This window comes from Salvelinus fontinalis, chromosome 29 (assembly GCF_029448725.1).
Source record: "Salvelinus fontinalis isolate EN_2023a chromosome 29, ASM2944872v1, whole genome shotgun sequence".
Taxonomy (NCBI): Eukaryota; Metazoa; Chordata; class Actinopteri; order Salmoniformes; family Salmonidae; genus Salvelinus; species Salvelinus fontinalis.
The window spans coordinates 38,169,530-38,185,070 of record NC_074693.1 but is presented as its reverse complement, the minus strand read 5'-3'; the positions used below and the strand labels follow the sequence as shown (position 1 = coordinate 38,185,070).

Sequence of the window (15,541 nt, the reverse complement as noted above, 5' to 3'; positions counted from 1 at the left end):
TCTAGCCATTTCACTTCTGGGTTATGTCTTCTTCAGGGAGCCCATCAATTAGATTGAGGAGTTTATGTTTGCATTTTGATTGCTTTGACATCCCATTCTAGCACATTGTAAAACATTGTTATTTGTCATTGGTGCAATGTAACAGCACAGTTATAACATAGAAATTACTGTCACAGTACATGATTGTAGTTCAACAGTAAAGAAAGGAGTGAGCATTAAAAACCTGCTAATGATTCAGTCTCTTGTATTATAATGGTTAGATATCTGGTCTGTGATGTGAATAGTTCCAGTTACATTTTCAACCACACTCTTTGAGAGACTGGAGTCGGTAGTTGGGTGGGGCCATTGGCTGTGATTGCGTGTACCAATGGATGTGTTTTCTAGGAAAGACAGGAGTGTAATGGTGATGACGGAAAGGATGCAGAGATCAGTGGACCGGTTGAGGGTTTTTCATCCTTTAGCTTCATAGTTAGATGACTTATAGAGATCAAGGTCATGCTCCTTCCTGTTATCACGATCTACGTAAAACATGATCCAATGTCCTTATCTGTTGCACTTTACATTAAGATTCTCTCTTACCTGTGTAATTACTCTAGTAACAACATTATCTTAACTGTCACAACATGTTGTCACTAGAGTAATTACTGCATTACACGGGTATAAGAGCATTAGTCACGTGAGTCTTGTTGGATAAATGTTAGGAAAGCGTGAAGATTATCTGGGAAAAATAAATGTAGTAAACAAAAAAGTGACATTTCTCACACTGGCACGATTTCCAGCAATTTAATACCTGAGGTGATAATCATCAGTCATTATTTATGCTTGGTTGGTAAAAATAACACACACATGCTGTCATGCTATGCCTAAGTACATGACAAATGGATTACGCCTGAACGTTACTTTAGTAACCAAGTGTAAAGACATAGCTTAGACACATGCCGATGCTCCACTTGAAATGTTCCAGGGACCTATTTCTTTTGTATCTAATTGTTGTGCATATTGTTTTATTCAGCTTCAGTGTCCAGGGTAATATTCTGTGTGTATGTGCATGAAGTGATACGGGAATTGCTGGCAATTTGTTTAGGCTGCTAATTGTAAAAATCCACGGTTTGCTAAATCTCGTGTATTGTCCTTGCCTCGATTCAGAGCACTGGTCTGTTACTGCTGCTATTTTCGTCTGCCTCTTCAATCTCTCTTGACAGTTGGCCAACATCAACTCCTCACCTGATCCACTACAAGGAGTTTGCAAAAGAGAGATGAAAAAGACCAAAGCTCAATGGAGTCAGTTAATAATGAATAAAAAAAGGTTAGTCAGAGGCTTGCACTTTCTCGTTCCTCATTCCTTCATTAATGTTCATGTTGTTTCTTTACTCACTCTCTATTTTGCTTCCCATATTTATCAGACCATTATTTGTATCCCTAAGGGATCCTAAGAAGTGCAGGCAGCGAACCTTTTCTATCTGACACGACTGTGAATGCCAAAGAGGTAATTGTCAGACGACAGAGATGGGAGTGAGAGCAAGAGGGAGGAGAGAGAGAGAGAGGAAGGGAGCAAAAACAAGGGGGTGGGAGTTGCAGGGAGGGGAGTGTGTGTGTGTGTGTGAGAGAGAGAGAGAGAGAGAGCTGCGTTCATTCTTCCACTTCTCAGCAGACAGCGTTCTACAGAGGAGAGCTACAAAACAAGGCAAATTGGAAGGGGAAAAATAGAGAATATTATACAAGAAGAGTTCGCTATCCACTTCTACCTCCTATTGGGTGGTGAGAGGTGTCTGAAAGTTTGCACTCTGGGGGACCCCTCCCCCCAATGCTGGGCTGAACAGAGGACAGCTCCCATCTTCGAGGTGTGGAGAGCACAGACTACCTCTAGTCATTTGCAGTGAAGCCAGTGCGCACGAGGAGTGTTCTCCCTCTGTGGATCTCACAATTAATCGCTGCCTGCCTGTCTGCAACAAAAGAGGAGAAGATCCAATCAGCGTTTGGGTTTAATAAGGTGGAATACCAAGGGACGCAACAGAAAGATACAGCACAACCAGGGAAATAAAGGAAGTAGGAGCTCACAGCAGTGAAAGACATCATTTAGAGAGAAAAAAAAAAACGCTTTAAGGTATTTTGAATTCAAAGGCTCCTGTTCCAGGTGAACTTGAGAAGCATCATTTTCTTTTTTGGACCTCTCAGCTTCAGTCAGCTAATCTTGTGGACTATTGGATCCTGGATGGCATTTCAAGGTAAGGACCTATCTTCAACTCTCCCGGTGTATCAGCCAACCAGCTACTGTACTCATCCTGTGTTAGGTAACTGCAATACTCAGCAGCAGAAGAAAAAAGGGAGAAGAATCAGACGGAAAGGTATGTGTGTTTGAGTGATCACCAGGCTGTTAATGACATCCATAAGATGTGAAAAGTTTCTGTGATATCTCTTCCTCATACCTTATCCCTATGCATGATTGATATGATGCCAGTGTGGAAAGCAATTTATCTTTGGGGACTCGGTCTCTGCATCATAGCTTCCAGCAGGAAGCCTGGGCGGAAGGTCATAATTACCACTGGTGTTTGTCTTCGTCTTTGTCAGGGCCATATCTATTCGCAATGGGATTACTCTTTTATTTTAACCACCAACACCCACCACCGAGCCGCAGCTGCACAGCCACCGCCACTCTGCATACGAACGGCTGTTTTCTCCTTTATCGCAGCAGACAGATTGTTTTCGGTGTTTCAATGCTGCCCGAATGTCTTGAATGCCCCACATCATACTTCTGCCATCAGTTCCTTGCGAGTTTTTCAAGAAAAATCTTGTTATGCAATGCATCGTTCCTGTCCTACGGTCATGCCCATCTTTGTTCCTGCTAAGCTGAAAGTGTGATGAAACGCGTAGATAAGCATGTGTTTTCTCTCCTCAAGGTCCTTGTTGAATGTAAATGAGAAGAAAGTGATTCATAGGATGATTGAGGGATATAAAAGAGGGGGTTAACGCAGCATCGTTAGAGTGAATCTACAGCACCTCCCTATCGATATATCTTTTGTAGGAACAGGCTGCAGTATTTGTGATTTATCCTGCCTGCCCTGAAATATTGAAAATAATGGAATAATAAATAGCCTGTACCTGTCAAAGCCTGCCCCTGCTGGGGAGCATTATTATGATTCTACCTCGTGTAGCATGCAAACCAGTGACCACTAAATGCTTTTGCCTCTAGAGACACCAACAGGGGGCTAGAGGGGGTGTATCAGGCAGGAGAGGGGGGCTGGAAGTTGAAGACAGTTCCCGAGGTACAGTTGCTAAATGTCCACCAATAGGACTGGCTATGTCTTATCTGTAATATAATGCTGGTCAAGGGATATTGTAAATATCAATATGTTCTTCACTGACTTGCCTAGTTAAATAAAGGTTAAATAAAAAAAAGAAAACAATATTTCAAATATAGGAAGTTGCCCATCAATGTGACAAAGCTCTGGTATTGGAATTAACGTGTGTTTTCACATGTTACCTCATGAAAGAGACTGTTGGCTTTTCATCTTTTTGTTTGCACAGTCCAGGTATAGGTGTAATCTAATGAGCAGTATGGGAGACGTGTGTTTGTGTGTGTGTGTGTGTGTGTGTGTGTTGAGTGTGTGGGTGTATGTGTGTCCAGAGCTGTGCGCTTCATCTGCTTTGATGTTTTATCGAGTGTTAGCTATGTCAGCACTGACGCACAGACTATGATCCGGGGTTACATGGGTAAAGGAAGATCTGAATTGGATCTCATTAAACCTTGTACGGCTGTTCACTGTCAATAAGCAATGGCGATTTTGCTTTCACGGCTTTTTGAATCTGCTAAATGATTTAGTCCAGGAGTGTGTGTGTGTGTGTGTATGCTTGTGTGTGTTTATGTTTGTGTGCGTATGCTTGTTTGAGTGTGTGTCTCCAACTCCTGTAAAGGGAAAAGGTGCGGTCAGTATTTTCTGTCTGATGCTGGCAAAGGAGTCAAAGACTTGGTCTTCCATTTCAGTAGAATAATGCATCCACTGAATCATATAGTATGGATGGAGCAGAGAGGAAGTTATAATTTTTCCCCAGTTATTAATCCGAATCGTAGACGACACATTAACAAGCGGATAGAAATGAGAGAAGAAAACAACTTTGATGTCAAAAATGCTGTGCTTTTGATTTATTACATACAGGTACGGTTTGAATCAGTATAAATGCTCATCACTAAGCAGCTGAAATATGACATAAGTGCTTCCAATTATAATACATCATTTTCTATAATTTCTGCGTTCTGAAATCACATAGATGAAATATTGTGAATTATGCCTTATAGTTTAATCAGGAATTTGTTAAGACTTGTTTATAGCCAATATTACTTATTACAATTTAACCAGAATGTGTTTGCATAAAGAATAGGGGGATTGTTTTGAATGAAACACAATGTTTTGTTTTTTCTCTGTAATACTAGCCCCTTTTAGCTAGCCAGCTAGATAGGTTCCCAATCTCCCAACCTCATAACTAGCTACCAAGCCATTTCAGGCTATCAATCAAGTAAGTATAGCCTGTCTAACTACCTTAGCTGACATGCCTGCTGACAAGGTTGCGAGACTTTAGAAAAGCAAGCAATTACTAAATGTAATGAATAAGATTTACATTCCTTTCAATCTTTTACCCCGATTTTTAGCTGAGGTGCAGACAAGCATACTGTATTTAGGGTTATTATATTGTATACAACTGTGGCAGTTGTACTAAACTACAATTAAATTAGAATGTGCAGATGGGTCACGCAAAAACAGTGCACTTCAGTGTTCTACAGAACTAAATGTGACGAGTGAGAGGGATACATTTACAGGCACGACAGTGAAGGCTAATAACAAGCACTCTGCATCAGTGAGAAAAAAGCTGGGGATTACTTCAGGGAAGGAAGACTTCCGGGCTAATACAGCACATGTGTAAGATGTGCTTGGAAGGATTGGACAATCATGGTTAGAGTAGCCACAGAGGAACTGGAACGATTGCACTTAAGTCCTATTACCTGGGTTGCTATGTAACTGTAAACTACTCATACATCAAGAGGACTTGTCAGACCTTCAATGATGAATAAGAAGGCCCACTTTCGCTCTAGAGATTCAGTCATATTCAATGTTTGCTAGCCATTAGAAGGTAACTCTATGCATTGATTTAGACGAGGAAATTCTACCAGAGCATCCTCTATGCATTCTTCTGAGATTCGCAGGCGTCTCAGCGTTTATGTGGACACTAAAAGATCTTCTTTCTGTCCTGGGCAATTAACTGTAGTGTTCTTAAATGCCCCCATCCTGCCCAATTGTCTGAAAGCACTCTGTAGAACATTACTGTAATATAACAGAGTTGTTATTATCCAGACTGTAGAAGCAAAAATTCTGCCATTATAGGAGGTTGACTTGTCTGTCAGAAGTAGCGTGGTTCAACTGTGTGAAAGGGAATACGTGGCCAGAGCACAGTGGCATATTTTTAGACAGTCCATTAAGGAATAGGAAAATCAATGCTCTCTGTTCTGTCAACATTGGGTTTCAGGTTTTTTCGACACAATGACCTTTGTCGGGTACAGTGAGGAGCCTGAATGGCATTGTCATACTGTGCCTTGGCGACAGAAATACGCAGGTCGTTATGAAAAGAGACACATGCAGTGTCTCGTTGGCATGTCTAGCGTCAACATGAATGACCGTCTTCCATCTGTTTTGGGAAATGATTTTGATTTGGGCTTGAATACGCTTTCTCCTCCACTGTTTCTTGTTAAACGGATCCCTTGGGTGAATATTCAATATCTGACAGGCTGATAGATGCACCGCTGATAAATCCATTTCAGGCTAATTATAAATACATTTCAGGCTTTACTTAGCCACATGCTTACACAAATCAGGCCACTAAGCGCATGCTGGCTTTTTACATAGTGTACATGTTTATTCCAGTATTCAGTTGTCCCACATCTGTACTGTGTAGACAGCCAGCTTTCTTAAAGACATTTTTAAGAGGACCTTGTGTTGAATATAGATCAAGTCTAATGGATACCAAGCTACAGTATGTAGATGATATTTTCTCCAATTAACATTTATGAATACTCATTGACTCCTATCACATTGGTTTGTCAAATGGAGCACCACTAGGTCTCTAAAATGTGGTTCGCTTGTAGCAGCAGTGCTACCAAAGGTAGTGATGGTTTCACAGTTCACCCACCAAAAATCATAAACAAAAGGAAACTTGTTTTCTATTAAGTGCATGAAACCAGGACAGTGTCCATGCCGCATGAGCGTGGCGTGGCAGAATCCTCTGTCCCCTGCTCCAGTGGTGGATGGCAGAGAGTGACCATTGGTGGCAGTGCAAATCCCTCTGGGAAGAGCACACGAGGAGAGGCTGGGGCTTGAGGACAGATCGTGGACAACTCCTGTTGACAGTGACCCTGTCAACAGTGTCACTTTGGACCACGACCTCTTTGAGTGAACTGCCGGGACTGGCGTCTGCGGGTCACCTCTAGCAAAGTCCCCTCTATCCCTCCCGAGTTTGTCAACAGGAAGCATTAGTAAGGGTCAGATGGGTTACGTGTCGGGAGCGGGGGTGAGAGGACGTACACTGTCAGCGTTTTTGTAATTTTATCAGTAACTTACTGTATTAATCAACAGTACGACACTGTATAAACTGAATGCAGTAGTTTATCATAGAATACACAGTAAAATACCATACATTTATTTTACAGCACACTGTAACACCTTTCTGTAATTTAAACAGTAAAACACTATAGAATGCAGTGGTATTCTACATTAAGCTCATGCTCTTCGTAGCCGATGTGAGTAAAACCATTAAAAAGGCTAACATTCACAAGGCATGCGTTGACAGGCTGCCCTCAGGTGGTGAGGGTAGGCAACAACACATCAGCCACGCAAACCATCAATACAGGGGCCCCTCAGGAGTGTGTGCTCAGTCCCCTCCTGTACTCCCTGTTCACACACGATTGCATGCACTTTACGTTTGCAGACAACACAACAGTGGTAGGCCTGATCACAGACGACGATGAGACAGCCTATAAGGAGAAGGTCAGAGACCTGGCAGTGTGGTGCCAGGACAACAATCTCTCCCTCATCGACAGAAAAGATTATCGTGGACTACAGGAAACGGAGGGCCGAACATTCACAACGACGGGGCTGTAGTGGAGCGGGTCGAGAGCTTTAAGTACTTTCTATGATGGGCCAAACAAACCAACACAATCGTGAAGAGAGCACAACAACACCTCTTCCCCCTCAGGAGACTGAAAAGACTTTTCATGCGACATCAGAAGTTAAACATCTGCACCATTGAGAGCATCTTGACTGGCTGCATCACAACTTGGTACCTAGTGCAAGTTTGGTACCAAAAGGCACCTGAAAAGCTTCTACTCCAAATCCATACGTCTGCATTTCACATTTCATCAAATGGCTACCCGGACAATTTAAATTGACCCCCTTTATTATGTGTTCATCCTAATTGTTTTGCCCTGCATGTTGATGCCACACACACACACTCACACATAGACACACATTCACATATTCTGCTGCTACTCTGTTTATTAAATATCCTGATTGCCTAGTCACTTTTACCCCTACCCACATGTACATACTGTATTACCTCAACTACCTCGTACCCCTGCACATTGACTCAGTACTGGTACTCCTTGTACAGTCGAAGTTGAAAGTTTACATAGGCTTTAGCCAAATACATTTAAACTCAGTTTTTCACAATTCCTGACATTTTATCCTAGTAAAAATTCCCTGTCTTAGGTCAGTTAGGATCACCACTTTAATTTAAGAATGTGAAATGTCATATAGTATAATAATGAATTGTCATATAATAATAGTAGAGAGAATGATTTATTTCAGCTTTTAGTTCTTTCATCACATTCCCAGTGGGTCAGAAGTTTACATACACTCAATTAGTATTTGGTAGCATTGCCTTTTAATTGTTTAACTTGGGTCAAACGTTTCGGGTAGCCTTCCACAAGCTTCCCACAATAAGTTGGGTGAACTTTGGCCCATTCCTCCTGACAGAGCTGGTTTACATGAGTCAGGTTTGTGGGTCTCCTTGCTCGCACACGCTTTTTCAGTTCTGCCCACATATTTTCTATGCAATTGTGGTCAGGGCTTTGTGATGACCACTCCAATACCTTGACTTTGTTGTCCTAAAGCCATTTTGCCACAACTTTGGAAGTCTTGAGATGTTGCTTCAATATATCCACATAATTTTCCTTCTCATGATGCAATCTATTTTGTGAAGTGTACCAGTCCCTCCTGCAGCAAAGCACCCCTACAACATGATGCTGCCACCCCCGTGCTTCACGGTTGGGATGGTGTTCTTCGGCTTGGAAGCGTCCCCCTTTTTCCTCGAAACAGAATTATGGCCATTATGGCCAAACAGTTCTATTTTTGTTTCATCAGACCAGAGGACATTTCTCTAAAATGTACAATATTTGTCTCCATGTCCAGTTGCAAACCGTAGTCTGGCTTTTTTTATGGCGGTTTTGGAGCAGTGGCTTCTTCCTTGCTGAGCGGCCTTCCAGGTTATGTCGATATAGGACTCGTTTTGCTGTGGATATCGATACTTTTGTACCTGTTTCCTCCGGCATCTTCACAAAGTCATTTGCTGTTGTTCTGGGATTGATTTGCACTTTTCGCAGCAATGTACATTCATCTCTAGGAAACAGAATGCGTCTCCTTACTGAGCGGTATGACGGCTGCGTGGTCCCATGGTGTTTATACTTGTATACTAGTGTTTGTACAGATGAACGTGGTACCTTTAGGTGTTTGGAAATTGCTCCCAATGATGAACCAGACTTGTGGAAGTCTACAATTTATTTTCTGAGGTTTTGGCTGATTTCTTTTGATTTTCCCATGATGTCAAGCAAGGAGGTACTGAGTTTGAAGGTAAGCCTTGAAATACATCCACAGGTACACCTCCAATTGAATCAAATGATGTCAATTAGCTTATCAGATGCTTCTAAAGCCATGACATCATTTTCTGGAATTTTCCAAGCTGTGTAAAGACACAGTCAACTTTGTGTATGTAAACGTCTGACCCACTGGAATTGTGATACAGTGAAATAATCTGTCTGTAAACAATTGTTGGAAAAATGACTTGTGTCATGCACAAAGTTGATGGCCTAACCGATTTGCTAAAACTATAGTTTGTTAACAAGAAATTTGTGGAGTGGTTGAAAAACGAATTTTAATCACTCCAACCTAAGTGTATTAAACTTCCAACTTCAACTGTATATAGCCTTGTTATTGTTTTTATTGTGTTACTATTAACTTTTTTATTAAGCAAATATTTGTCTTACAAGCCCATTCCCATGCAGATTTAAAAAGTAAGTAAGCATTTCACTGTAAAGTCTACACCTGTTGTATTTGGCACATGTAACCAATAAAATTTGATGTGTATCAAATCAAATCAAATCAAATTTTACTGTAAATGTGTTTTACAGTATTAGTTATGGTGCACTGTGGGAAATGTTGTGGGCAGAGAAAGATGCTCTGGCTTATTAACATATTTTAAGGCTTGCCTGGTAAGTAGCTATATTTGTTACGCCCATGAGTGAGAATACTGTACCCCCAACAGAATAAGGTAATATACCGTATTTTAGGAATTCTACACATCTTGTCGTGGAAACTCTACAGTAACTTACTGGCGAATTGCTGCCAGTAATTTACTGTAATTCAGAATACAGTTCCCATACCGTATTTTTGGAGTGCTAAAAACCTTTTGAACACAAGTGGGTGCATGGTATTGTTGCACCCATTTGTGAGACTGCTATACCAATTTAAATGATATCTGATAGTGGTTCCCTAGCAATTTAATTAATATAGGGGACAAATGAGAGTTTCTCAAACTTTTAATGTTGAGTGGCTAGCCAAGTCCTTTTGATCTGTTTTGCCCTGTAGTCATTAATATACTGTAATATGCAAATGCATGCAGCCAACTTGCTTGCTCTAATCCCTTTTAATTAATAAAATAATGTAGAAATAATATTGTTCATGTTTAGCAGTCACTTTTACTGTATTGTTTTTAATTGCTCTGGCATCATATTACCCCGAATATCTCAATATTGTATTGGCACTATTCGATTCTTTACATTTGACATAATTTAGCAGAAGCTAGAGTGACTTCCAGTAGTGAGTGGATACATTTTCATTCTCCCCCCCTTGGGAATCAAACTGTCATTGCAAGCACCATGCTCTACCAACTGAGGTACATGGGACTGAGCTACACTATCCAGAGATAGTCAGACATAGAATACCAGTCAAAAGTTTGGACACACCTACTCATTCCAGGTTTTTCTTTATTATTACTATTTTCAACATTGTAGAATAATAATGAAGACATCAAACTATTAAATTAAACATATGGAATCATGTAGTAACACCAACAAATGTTAGACAAATCAAAATATATTTTATGTTTCATGTTCTTCAAAGTAGCCACCCTTTGCATTGATGACAGCTTTGCACACTCTTGGAATTCTCTCAACCAGCTTCATAAGGTAGTCACCTGGAAAGCATTTCAATTAACAGGTGTGACTTGTTAAAAATTATTTTGTGGAATTTAATTCCTTCTTAATGCGTTTGAGCCAATCAGTTTTGACAAGGTAGACCAAGTCCAAATTATGGCAAGAACAGCTCAAATAAGCAAAGAGAAACGACAGTCCATCAGTACTTTAAGACATGAAGGTAAGTCAATCTGGAAAATTTCAAGAACTTTCAAAGTTTTTTTCAACGCAGTCGCAAAAAACCATGATGTGCTGTGATGAAACTGTCATGATGACCGCCACAGGAAAGGAAGACCCAGAGTTACCTCTGCTGCAAAGGATACATTTATTAGAGTTACCATCTCAGAAATTGCAGCCCAAATAAATGTTTCACAGAGTTCAAGTAACAGACAAATCTCAACATCACCTGTTCAGAGGAGACTGTTTGACTCAGGCCTTCATTGTTGAATTGCTGCAAATAACCATGACTAAAGGACACCAGTAAGAGGAAGAGACTTGCTTGGGCCTAGAAACATAAGCAATGGACATTCGACTGGTGGAAATCTGTCCTTTGGTCTGATATGTCCAAATTTGAGATTTTTGGTTCAAACCACTGTGGCTTTGTGAGATGCAGAGTAGGTGAACAGATGATCCCAGCATATGTAGTTCCCACCGTGGAGCATGGCGGAGGAGGTGTGATTGTGTGGGAGTGCTTTGCTGGTGACACTGTCTGTGATTTATTTAGAATTCAAGGCACACTTAACCAGCATGGCTACCAAAGCATTCTGCAGCGATACGCCATCCCATCTGGTTTGTGCTTAGTGGGACTATCATTTGGTTTTCAACAGGACAATGACCCAACACTCCTCCAGGCTGTGTAAGGGCTATTTAACTGAGAATGAGAGTGAGGGAGTGCTGCATCAGATGACCTGGCCTCCAGAATCACCTGACCTTAACCCAATTGAGATGGTTTGTGATGAGTTGGACCGCAGAGTGAAGGAAAAGCAGCCAACAAGTGCGCAACATATGTGGGAACTCCTTCAAGACGGTTGGAAAAGCATTCCAGGTGAAGCTGGTTGAGAGAATGCGAAGAGTTTGCAAAGCTGTCATCATTGCAAAAGGTTTCTACTTACGCTAAATGTCCAACATGTATATTAAAAAATGTAAGCTTTCAAAGAACACTGGGTAATATGTTGCTGCATTAGGTAGCTCTAGTAATATACTTAAACAATAAGTCACGAGGGGGTGTGGTATATGGCCAATATATCATGGCTTAGGGCTATTCTTATGCACAATACATCGCGGATGTACCTTATTACAACCCTTATTACTGGCTTTACATTAGCTACCAACATAGCAAGCTAACTGTTTTAGCTTCCTACATCTCCATGTGAAATAATCAGATGTATTATCCCCATTTGATATACTGCTTGTGTATTCATTCCCATATCAGCTAAAAATAGAACATCATGTTTTGATTGTGGAGAAAAAGTCACATAGCTAGCTAGTTGGCTACAGCAGGTTCTATCATTTCACAATAGCCTGTAATCACTAGTTATTACTTCTAAAAAATATATATTTTTTGGTGGATTCTTGGATTTTCTTGTTGTCTTCTCATTTGTGGTGAAAGTAAAATGAATAGTCTATTGTCTTGTCTTCTCTTGCTAGCAAGTTGGCTAAACACTGCTATCTAACTACCCTTTTAGCTTCCCACATCTGACAGCATATTTACTTAAGGTCTATTATGTTTTCAGAAGCAGAACACAGAGTGTATCTGAGAGTAACATCAAAGGTCATTATTACGGCTTTTGCAGGAGTTACTTAGGAGGTGACTGACTGGTGCAACAAATGTGTTATTTTATAACAAATATGATATTCAATGTGCTTTCTTGTTGTAGAATGCACTATCGAACATAGAGACATTGAAAGTCATGAGACCTTCAACTTATATAAAGGTTAATACATTTTAGCACCAAGCATCCCAACAACAACCCATTTCTACAGACATACCATGGTTCTAATACTGGACTATCACTTCCTCATTTACTAATTACATGTAATGAAATATGTATAAACTGTAATAACCTGTCTATATCGTTATTTCTGATAAGATTTATACGGGCACAAGTCTAATGGCCGGACCATTCATTTTGTGTTTAACCTTCATCAGCCATTTTGGTGTGTCCTTAAGACGACTTTGCCACCTACCCCCTCTTTCTCTCTGCCCTCGGTTTCCAGCAGTGAATGTTGGTATTTAGAGTTTTGAACGCTTTCCTTTTTAGAGTGTTACAAAAGTGTTGTGTGTTTGTGGTATCAAGGTGGGAAGCCAGTTGAATATTTAACTCCTTGCAGCATTTGTTGTCCTGGTAAGCCATGTTGTCCTGGTAAGCCATGTTGTCCTGGTAAGCCATGTCGTCCTGGTAAGCCATGTCGTCCTGGTAAGCCATGTCGTCCTGGTAAGCCATGTCGTCCTGGTAAGCCATGTCGTCCTGGTAAGCCATGTCGTCCTGGTAAGCCATGTCGTCCTGGTAAGCCATGTCGTCCTGGTAAGCCATGTCGTCCTGGTAAGCCATGTCGTCCTGGTAAGCCATGTCGTCCTGGTAAGCCATGTCGTCCTGGTAAGCCATGTCGTCCTGGTTAAGCCATGTTGTCCTGGTAAGCCATGTTGTCCTGGTAAGCCATGTTGTCCTGGTAAGCCATGTCGTCCTGGTAAGCCATGTCGTCCTGGTAAGCCATGTCGTCCTGGTAAGCCATGTCGTCCTGGTTAAGCCATGTCGTCCTGGTAAGCCATGTCGTCCTGGGTAAGCCATGTTGTCCTGGTAAGCCATGTTGTCCTGGTAAGCCATGTTGTCCTGGTTAAGCCATGTCGTCCTGGTTAAGCCATGTCGTCCTGGTTAAGCCATGTCGTCCTGGTTAAGCCATGTTGTCCTGGTAAGCCATGTTGTCCTGGTAAGCCATGTCGTCCTGGTTAAGCCATGTCGTCCTGGTTAAGCCATGTCGTCCTGGTTAAGCCATGTCGTCCTGGTTAAGCCATGTCGTCCTGGTAAGCCATGTCGTCCTGGTAAAGGATGTTGTCTTAGTTGGCACATTTTGTGTTAGTCCAAGAAAGGGTTTTCAAATTTTCATTGACATAATGTTAATGATTTTGACTATTCAGCCACTTATCCAATTATTGGACTTGGACAAATCAGAAAAGACCAACTCGAAAGAATATCAGAAAATTTGATTGAAAAATACTGAGAATCGAATTTCAGATGTTTTATTTCCTTTGGATTGGGTTGGATGTCAGCAACACCATAGTATATCTTATATACCAGACAGATTCCCATAGCCATGACTGCCAGTGTATGAATAGTTTCTCAGCAGGGCATTGGATTTAGTCTTGTTAGTGTAGGTCACTGATCCTCACTCCCTTCAGGGCTATACTGCCAGAGTAGTAGACCACATCGTGGATGTTTGTGTGTTTCAACAACGGGCATGCCTTGAAGACTCTCTATATTGAGATTGTCACTTTCCCACCCAAGCTTCAGTGGCCAGTCTCCCTACGTCTTGGTTCATGAGATGCTGCTGGGTTAAGTCCCATTTAAGGGTTTCATCCGCCATGTGGCAATTGCACCTTGCAGAGGAACATGCTTTCTTTCTGCGAGAGAGGGAAGAGGAGAGCGAGCCCATGGGTCTTTAAAGGGTTTTGCGATAAGATCCTGCCTCAAAGATCTAGGGGGCATCAGGTTGCTGTATCGCTAGTTCACCATAGAGATTATGATTTGTATTCATGTAACACACACATCCACCCCCTCAACTACCAATTACGACAACTTACCACACCTTCCTTTTATGGTGCAGAGATGAAAGGAGAGCACTTCCTTCAGGTCAGACTTAGGCTGTCCTAATATGGACACCGTAAATATATTACATGAATAAACATTTGCCCATAACTACAGTATGTTATGAAATCAGTATGTTATGAAAGTAGTTTCTCATGCAGTTTTTTAATGAGTCAGCAACGGTAAATAATGAGGTGCTTTAGTATTTGCATCTCACCTTACCACGACATTGACACTAAAAGGCTTTATTTTTGCCTTCACTTACATTTCTTGATATGAAGCATTGCACTATCTTCTCCCCCCTCTACTTTCAGTCTGTTGTGTGAACTGAGGGTGAATATGGAGAGGGAGTGCTGAGTCACTTGTCATTTTAATCTCTTCCAGATTTTACATTTTTCCATTTAATCTGAGTTTAGCTGTCAATGGGATGAGGAAATCATTAGCCCCCGTGCCACTGTGATACTCCTGTACCGAGAAACACGCTTAACCGAGAAAAGCTCAACAACTCTCTGAGCCTATTCAGAATGATACTGGAGGTTTTGTTGTCAAATGGTAGCTCTCAAGAGGTTTTTGCATCGTTCAAAGAGATGGGTGTCTTGTCTGCAGGAAGTAATCCTGTGTCATAGTAGCAGCCTGGCGTTCACTGGTGGGTTATAGGGGGATGTTATGTGACAAGTCAGGTACAAGTCAAGAGTCTCACGATGAATGCTTGATCTGTGTGTGTGTGTGCGTGCGTGCATGCGGGTGTGTGTGTGGTTGGTCGGTCGGTGATTGGGGGGGTGCAGGGTTCTTGATATGCATATCCAATCCCTATTCTTGAACAACCGAAACAACCAACAGACTTATGAGAATAAGATAAAACATATATACAGTACTGTATATGGTTTTATGTACAACAAATATGTTGTCAAAGTACATAAATACACACACTACTGTGCTAAACAGGGATGGAACAGTATGCTGAATCAAATTAATGAACAGGCACCTCTTGAATGTTGACAAAGTTTAAACAATCATGTTTACACCACTGTGAAGGACCCAGAATGCAACTTCCATCTAGTGGAATTGCGTACACACAAGACACTAATGCACCCCCTTTGTCAGACGAGCCGTAAAAAAGCCACGGCATCTAGATAATGACCTTTACATCCTCATGTACAAGTGCCGTTGCTGTTGTCAACATGTGTAATTCCCACCCTTGGTTGCCAGCGTGGCTGTGAATTATAAA

The 15,541-nt window shown here is 41.3% G+C and overlaps 1 protein-coding gene across 5 annotated transcripts in view; it reads left to right on the top strand.

Moving 5' to 3' along the window:
* The first annotated feature begins 1,594 nt into the window (after positions 1 to 1,594).
* Positions 1,595 to 15,541, top strand: part of LOC129827957 (leucine-rich repeat and immunoglobulin-like domain-containing nogo receptor-interacting protein 2) — a 407,967-nt gene continuing 394,020 nt past the window's right edge. For 4 of the 5 annotated variants that reach the window (XM_055889266.1, XM_055889268.1, XM_055889267.1 and 1 more), the window contains exon 1: positions 1,595 to 2,225. The gene's annotated coding sequence lies outside the window, so the exon portion shown is untranslated. The other variant, XM_055889270.1, reaches the window with a different exon arrangement.